This window comes from Tenrec ecaudatus, chromosome 4, assembly GCF_050624435.1.
Source record: "Tenrec ecaudatus isolate mTenEca1 chromosome 4, mTenEca1.hap1, whole genome shotgun sequence".
Taxonomy (NCBI): domain Eukaryota; kingdom Metazoa; phylum Chordata; class Mammalia; order Afrosoricida; family Tenrecidae; genus Tenrec; species Tenrec ecaudatus.
In genome coordinates, this window is record NC_134533.1 from 188,073,207 (window position 1) to 188,082,650 (window position 9,444).

A 9,444-nucleotide genomic window follows, 5' to 3' on the forward strand; every position below is an offset into this window, starting at 1 on the left:
TTGTCTCCTGGGCTTGGGTGTATTGTCCGGAGGGATCAGTCCTTGGAGAAGGCCATCCTGTGGCCAAGTCAGTGAAACAGTGAAACTTTGCGTGTTGTGTGCCTGCCTGTGCACATGCATGTGTGTATATGTGTGCATGCATACATAGATGTGCATGGATTTTTTTCCTGGATCACTTGAGAGTTATTTGCACAGACCATGATCTTTACCCCTAAATACGTAGTACGTCGTTTATAAGAATAGGGATCATCTCTTGCCTAATTACATCATGGGTAAAAACGCACTCAATATGAGGGGGCTTCCAGACGTTCATGGAAAAATGGAATGAAAAGATACTGGAATTTTTCCATGAGATAAAAGGTACACATGATCATCTTTGATTATTTCAAGGGCAGAGACATCATTGCACACTCCTTTCAGAGATAAGAAATTGAGGCTCAAGAGAGTCTGATTAATAAGCTTCAGAGTTAATTCTGGAGTGTAGGACCATCAGCTGCATTGCGTTTACTTCAAAGAGCTTCTGAAAGAACTTATCAGAGAAAGTTACGTGCCCAGTAGATGCTGTCTGTCTCTCTGATTACCTGCTTTCCCTTTGAAGAAAGTACAGTGAATCCCACGTTAGAGAAGGCCTCACAGAATGGGTGTGTCCCGTGGCGTACAGGAGGAGCCCTGGTGGCGTAGTGGTTACGCGTTGGGCTGCTAACTGCAAGGCCAGCAGTTTGAAGCCACCAGCTGCTCCACAGAGAAAGGTGGGGCTTTCTACTCCTGAACAGAGTTACAGTCTAGGAAACTCACAGGGCCAGATAGAGTTACTATGAGGCGGCATTGGCTTGATGGTAGTGAGTGAGTGAGTGAGTGAGTGAGTGAGTGAGTGAGTGAGTGAGTGTGAGTGTGAGTGTGTGTGTGTGTGCACGCGCATGTGTGTGACGTATATAATGGCGGCACTTATAGGACAAGCATTCAAAACCACCAGCGACTCCACCGGAGAAACGGCAGGCTGTCTGTTCCAGTAAAGGTTTATAATCTCAGACACCCTATCGAGTGTCACTATTGTGAGCCGGAATCGACGCCATGGTGGTGGGCTTGACTTTTGGCTTGGTGATGTGTCTGGAGCCAGGCTACATTGTCTGAAAGTCCTTGGAATCCTTTGGTGACAAGCAATGGAAGGTAAGTGTCACGAGGAAGCTCTAGAGATGGCAGCTGAGGACGGCAGGCCCACTGCTGCCCTCGGTCACAGCCAAGGGGAAAGCCTAGGCAGGAAGTACTCCTTGGGGAGAGGAGTATATGTCTGCTGGAGTGCCGCTCCAAGAGTGTCAGGAACGAGAAGAGCACAGATGAGGACATTTCAGGAAACAAGGAAAGACAATACATGAGAACAAAAAAAGAAGAATGAAAAGTAGCCATGTTCCCCCACTTTCTACTTCCCTCTACCACGCACGGAGTCTTGGCTCCTTTTTGTGCACTCCCCCGTGCATGTTGTTTCTTGGCCGCTGTGAGCAGAGTGGGGAAGAAAACCAACTTTTACAACCCTGGAAAGTTTCTGAACCACAGCCCTTGTGATACCCACTGTCTCTCCTTCCTTCCTGTCTTCTTCGCTCCCTCCCGTCTCCACCCACCCGCTTTCTTTCTAAATACTTGTTTTGTGCCAGGCTTTATTGAAGGAATCTTTGGGTTTCCAGAGACTTAAGATATTAAAAGACAGAACTTGGGCTCTTGAGACGTTTATAATTCCCAGGCTTTAAGATGCGGGCCACTTCATTGAACTGATATTTTAATATGTGTGTTTTCTTAGTGTAGTTGAGGACAATGGCTCTCCTGTTTTAATTTGCATCAGAATCACCTGGCATACTTGTTTAAACACATTGCCAGGTTCCACTCACCTCCAATTTCCAATTTAGTGGGGTGAGGCCCGAGACAGGTGATGCTGACGTTTCTTTGGGTTTCTGAGACTATACATCTTTTTTTTTTTAATTAAAAGATCATTTTATCGGGCGCTCTTATAACAATCTACACATCAATTGTATCAAGCCTATTTGTACGTATGTCGCCATCGTCATCATTTTCCAAACATTTTCTTTCTGAAGCCCTTGGTATCAGCTCCTCCATAACCCCCATAAATTATTATTATTTTCATATCTTACACTGACCGCTTTAAACCGTTATGAGAGCAGAAAACCTCATTTTTCTTCTGAGGAGTGGCTGGGGAGCTCAAACTGCTGACTCTGAGGTTAGCAACCCAGCTTCTATCCTCTACTTTAGGAACGTAAAGAAGCCCATACTTGAGTCTCTAAGGAAAGAAAGTACTGTCCACGTGATGCTGACGTTCCTGGGGATGGTGAGATGAAGCTCCTGCAAGTGATATTGGAGCGATGTTTCCAGGAACACACAGGAAATGGGAAGGAGAACTCCCTTCTTCGTCCTCTATCCACGCCTCTCCCTTCATTGCCCGCTGTGAGTAGACTCTAGTCATAAAGCCAGGTGGCAAAGAAGCAAGCCCAGTGGAGAGATGGGTAGGTTGGATTTGCGTTTGAAGTTGAGCAACAAACCCAAGGATGAGAATGTCACAATCTCAAATGACTGCCCTTTTCTGGGAGGTTGGCTCTTTGGATTCATTAGGAAATAAAACTGTTTAAAAAAAAAGCGCAACTTCAGAAAAAGAAATGATAAATCAAGGGCTAAACTAACTGATTTCAGACTTAAAATAAAGCAGGAGTCAAGATCTTGTGTTTTTGACATCAAGAAAACAACCGATCAAGGTAACAGAATAGAGAATCCAGAACGAGACCTACCCATACTCTCCTAAACAACTGACAAAGAAATCCACCGCCCTCTGGTAGATTCTGACTCAGAGGGATCCTGTCAAGGGTTTCTGAGACTGTACAGCTTTATGGAAGCGGATAACCTCAACTTCCCAACACAGAGTGGCTGGTGGGTCTGAACTCCTGACCTGCTGGTTAACAGTCCAGTGCTTACCTGACAGAGCCACCAGCGCTGTAAACTCATGTAATGATTGTTTAGGAGGAAAATAATTGTCTTTTCACAACAGGGGCAAATACTGATGTATCTACAATTCTGCAAAAATGGCGATGTAGGAGGAGATGCTTATACAGACGTGGAGCCTGAACAGCTGCAGGAGGGAGAGTTAGAGTGTACTCACGAATATATATATAGATTTGACAGAAGATATTTGCATCTGTGTATTTACATTTGCTGTAAATTTATCCATGAATATCGTAGAACCCACAGGGGACAACGTTGTTAAAGCTTCTTAGATGAAACCAGAGCCCTCGAGGAAATAAATCACTGGGCCCGAGGGGCTCAGCACTATAGTCTTGTCCAAGGTCCATTGGCATAACCTAGCTTACAAAGGCAAGGTTATGCACCCAACTTGGTGAATAGCCATTGACATTTTAAAAGCTTATGCAATGTGACAAGTGGTCGCTTCCCCTCCAGAGGAAAGGAGTGATGCAAATGGAAAGACAAGTGGAAGCAGTCCGGTGCACCAATAGACCACGCAGCCTGCCCTCGCCACACTCTGGCTATCAGAAGACCTAGATGGGTCCCCACTACCACTACCACTGCGCTGGAAGGATTTACCGAAGGTCCTGGATAGCGTAGAAGAGAGCGGAACAGAACTAAAAGTCATAGAAGAGACCAGGCTTACCGGTCAGATGGAGACTGAGGGGACTCCCAAGACCAGGCGTCCTCAAACTGTGGCCCGCGGGCCACATGCAGCCCACTGAGGACATTTATCTGGCCTGCTGGGTGTTTTTGCCCGTTTGTTTTACTTCAAGGTAAGATATGTGCAGTGTGCATAGGAATTTGTTCATAGTGTTTTTTTTAAAGCTATAGTCCAAGCCCTCCAAGGGGTCTGAGGGACAGTGAACTGGCCCCCTGTTTTAAAAGTTTGAGTACCCCTGCCCAGGACGATGAGCTTCAGGCCTCGGGTGGAGCTGACCCCTGTGTTACAATCCTCAGATATTGACGCAAGCCGTTACCTGAGGATGATGCCCAGAGTGTTAGGAAAGAAGGCGGGATGGGGACGAGAAACGTAAGGAGAAAATGGGTTAGGACACGGGTGGGATTTAAATAATTGAACAACTGGTTCACTACCTTGATGACAGCTTTAAGGATAAAAACAATGATCTACTGACAGGTAGTTTAAGATTGCTAATACTTAAATAAGAACAATAAGAGAGGCACACAAAACTCGTTTGTGTTATTCGGAAGAGTTTTAAAGCATTAATAAAACTATTAAACAAACCCGACAAGAACAATAAAGCTGTTATTTGATCTTTCCATATTGCTTCTTGTTTGGTGTCCTCACTTGCAATGTCCTTCACTTCCTTATCAGCGTCATCGGCTGCGTGATTTCTCCGTAACCGCCCTTTCACTGAAGGAGTGGGGTCCCGTGCCTTCTAGAGCAGCGGTTCTCAACCTGTGGGTCGCGACCCCTTTGGGGGGTTGTCAAGCAACCCTTTCGCAGGGGTTGCCCAATTCATAACAGTAGCAACCTTACCATTATAAAGTAGCAGTGAAAGTAATTTTATGCTTGGGGGGCGTCACCCTAACACGAGGACGGTATGAAAGGGTTGGTTGAGGACCACTGTTTTAGAGGGAGGCTAAATAGACAAGAGTCACTGTGGTTGATAGATTAGAAAGAGATGACGGCCCTTATCTGAACGTGCGATGTTCGTCTCTGAGAAGATGAGCTCAGAGCAATTGCTTTGACAATATTTTTGCTCTTTGAACACTTTCAGGAATTGTATGATCCACTCAGTAGGTTGTGGGAGTCTGGGGGTGTAACACAAAGCTGAAATGAAAGTACGTCACCCTCTGGTGGATTGACACTTTTCTCTTCTTCACGTTAAATATTTGTTTACTGAAGTAAATGCAGTGGAATAAAAATGTGTTTCATCCAAAGTAATAGTGAGTTTTATGAAATGATTAAACACACGTTACAAGCATAGTTTCATCTAATTTTTTTTACCTGTGAACAGTGTGAACATTACTATGGGAGATTGAAATTCGCTGTTGCTCAGATGAAAGTTAAAAAAAGAGTAAGATAAGTAAATTTGTGATTTCCATGTTGAATGGCTGCTCAGCTGCCCACCTTAAAGAGAGCTGTGACTACACATGACATTTTAACACTGGTTTGCCAAACTCAACAACAACAAAAAAATAGATACAGTTCTATCAAACTGGTGTGAACCAGCTGAATCCCACTTCTGGGTTAGATACATTGAGAGGATTGCAATTGGATGAGTTGCAAGAAAATGTGTATGGATGTTGAGTGAAGATTTATGATCTGTTGTGTAAACCTTCACCAAATTCACAATAAAAATCTAAAAAGAAAAACAATAAAAGAAAGAATAGCCTTTTCAACAAATGGTATTAGGAGAGTTAGATATCTGTACGAGAGAGAGAGAGAGAGAGAGAAGAATGAACTTCGCTTCATAATTTGCATCAAATAGAATGATGATGGCAATACATGTACAAATGTGCTTGACACAATGGATGTATGTATGGATTATGATAAGAGTTGTATGAGCCCCCAATAAAATGATTAAAAAAGAGAAAATAATTCACACTGAACTACAGATCTAAATGTAAAGCTAAAAACTATAAAACTTCTAGAATAATAGAAGAAGAAACCCGTTTTAACCTTTGACTAGACAGTTTGTCATGTAACGTGAAGGGAAGGCTCCATAAAAGAAAAATTGATAAGTGGCATTTCTTCAAAATGAAAAGTGTATGCTTTTCAAAAGTTACGGTTACAAGAATGAAAAAAAAAAACTACCGAGAAAAAAAAGCATTTTCAGATCATGCATCAGAGACTTGTATTCAGAAAGCAGAAAGAATTATTAATGAACACTCAGTTGGAAAACAAACCGTCCCATTAAACAGTGGGCAAAAATCACTGAGCAGCCCTCTCACCAAAAAAGACATATGGATGACAAATAAGTGTATTAATGATTGTCAATATCATCGGTCCTTATCTACCCCCAGGAACGGACCTGGTTCCCACTCATAGCAAGTCTTTAGGACACCGTAGAACTGCTTCTGGGGGTTCCTGAGACTGGACAGCTTTGTGGGCGCAGACAGCCTCATCTTTCTGCTGCAGAGCAGCTGGCTTGAACTGCTAAACAGGCAGCAGCCCAACTTTGCGCTTAACACACTGAGCCCCCAGGGCTCCTTTCATGGGTCCTTCGGAGAGTGCAAGTCAAAACCACAAGTTAGCGCTGTGTGCATTAAAGGGACTAAGGAACTGTGGTTGAGACGGGGAAGCAGTTGGGACTCTCCTACATGGCTGCTAGAAACATAAGATGACATGGTAATTCTGGAAAACAGCTTGGCAGCGTCTCAGAAAGTTTAAAACCTGCTTGTCATGTAATCTAGCTACTCCACTCTACGATATTTACTCAAGAGAAAAGTAAGCATATGTCCATATAAAGATTTGTGCTTAATTTTTTACAATAGCTTTATTTGTATTAGCGTCAAGCAATCCAAATGTCCAGGAACAGATGAGTGGATAAGTAAACAGGGGGGCGTCTGTGCAGTGCAATACCACTAGCTACAGTCAAGGGAAATGAACCCTTGATTCGCATTACAGCATGGAATTGGCAAAGAAATTATGCTGACTGAAAGAGGCCAGACAAAAGAACACAGACTGAGTGATTCCATTTGTACAAAGAAATTCTAGCAAGTGAAAACGAATGCTAGTAACAGAATGCAGACCAGTGGTTGTCTGAGACAATCAGCAAAACAGAACGTTCGTTATTTGTAAAGACCAACAGAACTGGCAAATCTCTAACTAGGCTGACCAAAGAAGACGACTGACGAAGGCCAGTGTCAAAGAAGGTGACCTTGGCACCAACATCACAGAAGTAAGAAGGACAATTGTATAACATGAGATAACCCAGGTAAACGGGATCGAGTTACAGAAAGCTAGAGCCTACCATCACTGACTCAAGATGAAACAGAGCATCTGAACAGGCCTATGTGACAATTAACATTTCTGTGTCAACTTGGCTGGGCTTGAGTTCTCAGTGGTTTGGCAGTTAAGACACAGTAATTCCCCGTAAGCTCTAACATAATGTAATCATTTCCATGAAGACGTCTGCTATGAGCTGTCAAGTAATTGAAAGCAAACTTTCTTGGGAGGGTGGCCTGCTTCAAATATGTGCGGTTACAGTGGAACAGCTTGCTTTGCTTTCTGCTAGCTCTGGATCCTGCATTTGACTTCTTCGTTTTTGGACTTGAACCAACAGCTTGGCATATTGCCTGTCAATCACAGAAGTTGTTGGAAGCTTGCTGGCTGACTTGATCTCAGACTCGTCCATCCTGCAGCTGCAAGAGTCAGGAGACTCCAGCCTTGGAACTTGAATTACTCTACAACAGTGTGAGCTAGTTCCTGGATATAAACCTCTCTGCATTTGTTTCACTGGTGTTGCTCCTCTAGAGAATCCAGTCTAGGACAATCTATGATGAGCAATTTGTGGGTATTTTTCCATTTCGTCTAAGTCTGGTAGTAATGTTGATCGTTACAATTTTTGGTTTTGTCAATTTTCTCTATTAATTGTTATTGTTCTCTGTTTCTTTTCTGTTTTATCAAACATTTATTGTGTTCTCCTTTCTTTGGACTAAATTTATTTTTCTAGTCTAAATTCTTAGATGCAAAGTAGGTTATTGATTTGAAATCATTCTTTTGTAACATAGGTGTTTGCAGGTATAAATTTCTTTCTAAGCCGTGTGGTTGGCATTGGCATATTGTATTTTGAACTAATCTAAAAGTATTTATGGTGGCATAGTAGTTATGTGTTGGGCGTCTAACCTCAAGGTTAACGGTCTGGAACCATCAGCTGCTCCTGGGTGAAAGACAAAGCTTTCTATTGCTGGAAAGAGTTAGTCTCAGAAACTCACAGGGACAGTTCTACCTGTCTTGAGTCAGAATTGACTTGATGGCAGTGAGTTTTGGAATATATTATTAACATCACTTATGATTTCCTCTTTGACCCAGTGGTCAGTCAGGAGTGTAATGTTGTTGAGGTTGTTGTTAGGCACTGTCAGGTGTCCCTGTGTATAACAAAATGAAACACGGCTTCATCTTGTTCCGTTTGCACCATTTTCTTATATGTGAATCCATGTTGCAGCCACTAGGTCAATTCATCTCAAGAAGAGCCTTCCCCTTTTTTTACGGACCTGCTACTTTATCAAGACATCTGCTTTCTAATGTCTTTCTCCGAGGACTGCTCCCTCCTGATAACATGTCCAAAGTCCATGAGACGAGATCTAGCCATCCTTTTGCTTCCATGGAGCATTCTGATTGTACTTCTCCAGGGCAGAGTTGCTGTTCTTCTGGAAACCCATGGTACTTTGAGTATTCTTCATCAAAACCCTAATTCAAGGAATCTATTCCTTGCTCGTCTTCCTTACTTAGTGCCCAGATTTAACATGCAGTTGAGGCAGTAGCAAATGTCATGGCTTGGGTCAGGTCTACCTCAGTCTTCATAGTGATATCTTTGCTTTTTAATACTTTAAAGAATTTTGTGCAGCAGATTTGTCCAATAAAACACAACCCTTGGTTTCTTGACAACAGCATCTGTGAGTATTGATTTTGGACCCAAGTCAAAAGAAGTTCTTGAAATACTTCAATATTTTCTCCATTTCTTATGATGTCTCCTGGTCGAGCTGTGAAGATTTTTCTGTTAGTTACAATGAGTTGTACTGTATACTGATGCCCACAGTTTTTGCTTATCATCAGTAAGAACTTCAAGGTCTCTTTGTCATCAGTAAGCAAGGTTTGTCTTCTGCATGTTCTGCCTTTGTGGGATGCCATAGTCTATAGACATCTGTTCAATCTAGCTGATTAATATTACTGTTCAAGCCATCTTTTCCTTATTGATTTTTAGTCCAGTTCTATTCATTAATGAAAGTATTGAACTCTCCAACTTTTAATGAATTTTCTCTCCTTTTCAACCACTCAAGTTAGCTTTTTGGGTGAAACATGTTTATAATTGAGATACCTTTTTGATACAGTGAAACTTTTAATATTATGAAATATCCTTTACCATCTGTAGTAACGGTATTTGCAATAACATTGATCTTGTCTAGTATTAGTGTAGTCACTCTAGCTTTTGAGGGTTTATTGTTCATGTGTTCTATCTTTTTCTTTACTTTTAGCCTCTTTATGTCTTAGAACCTGAAGTATGCCTTTTGTAAATAGGATTTAGTTGGGTCTTTTGAAATTTTAAGTCCATTCATTACAAAAAATATTCTGCCAATTTCTACCTTTTCATGGGAATGTTTAATCCAATGAAATATAAATTTTAATACTAATAAATTAGGATACATACTTGCCATTTTACCATTTGTTTTATACCTGTTTATTGTTTCTTTATTCCTTTCTTCTTCTTTGTACTAGATAATTTATTTTGTATCATT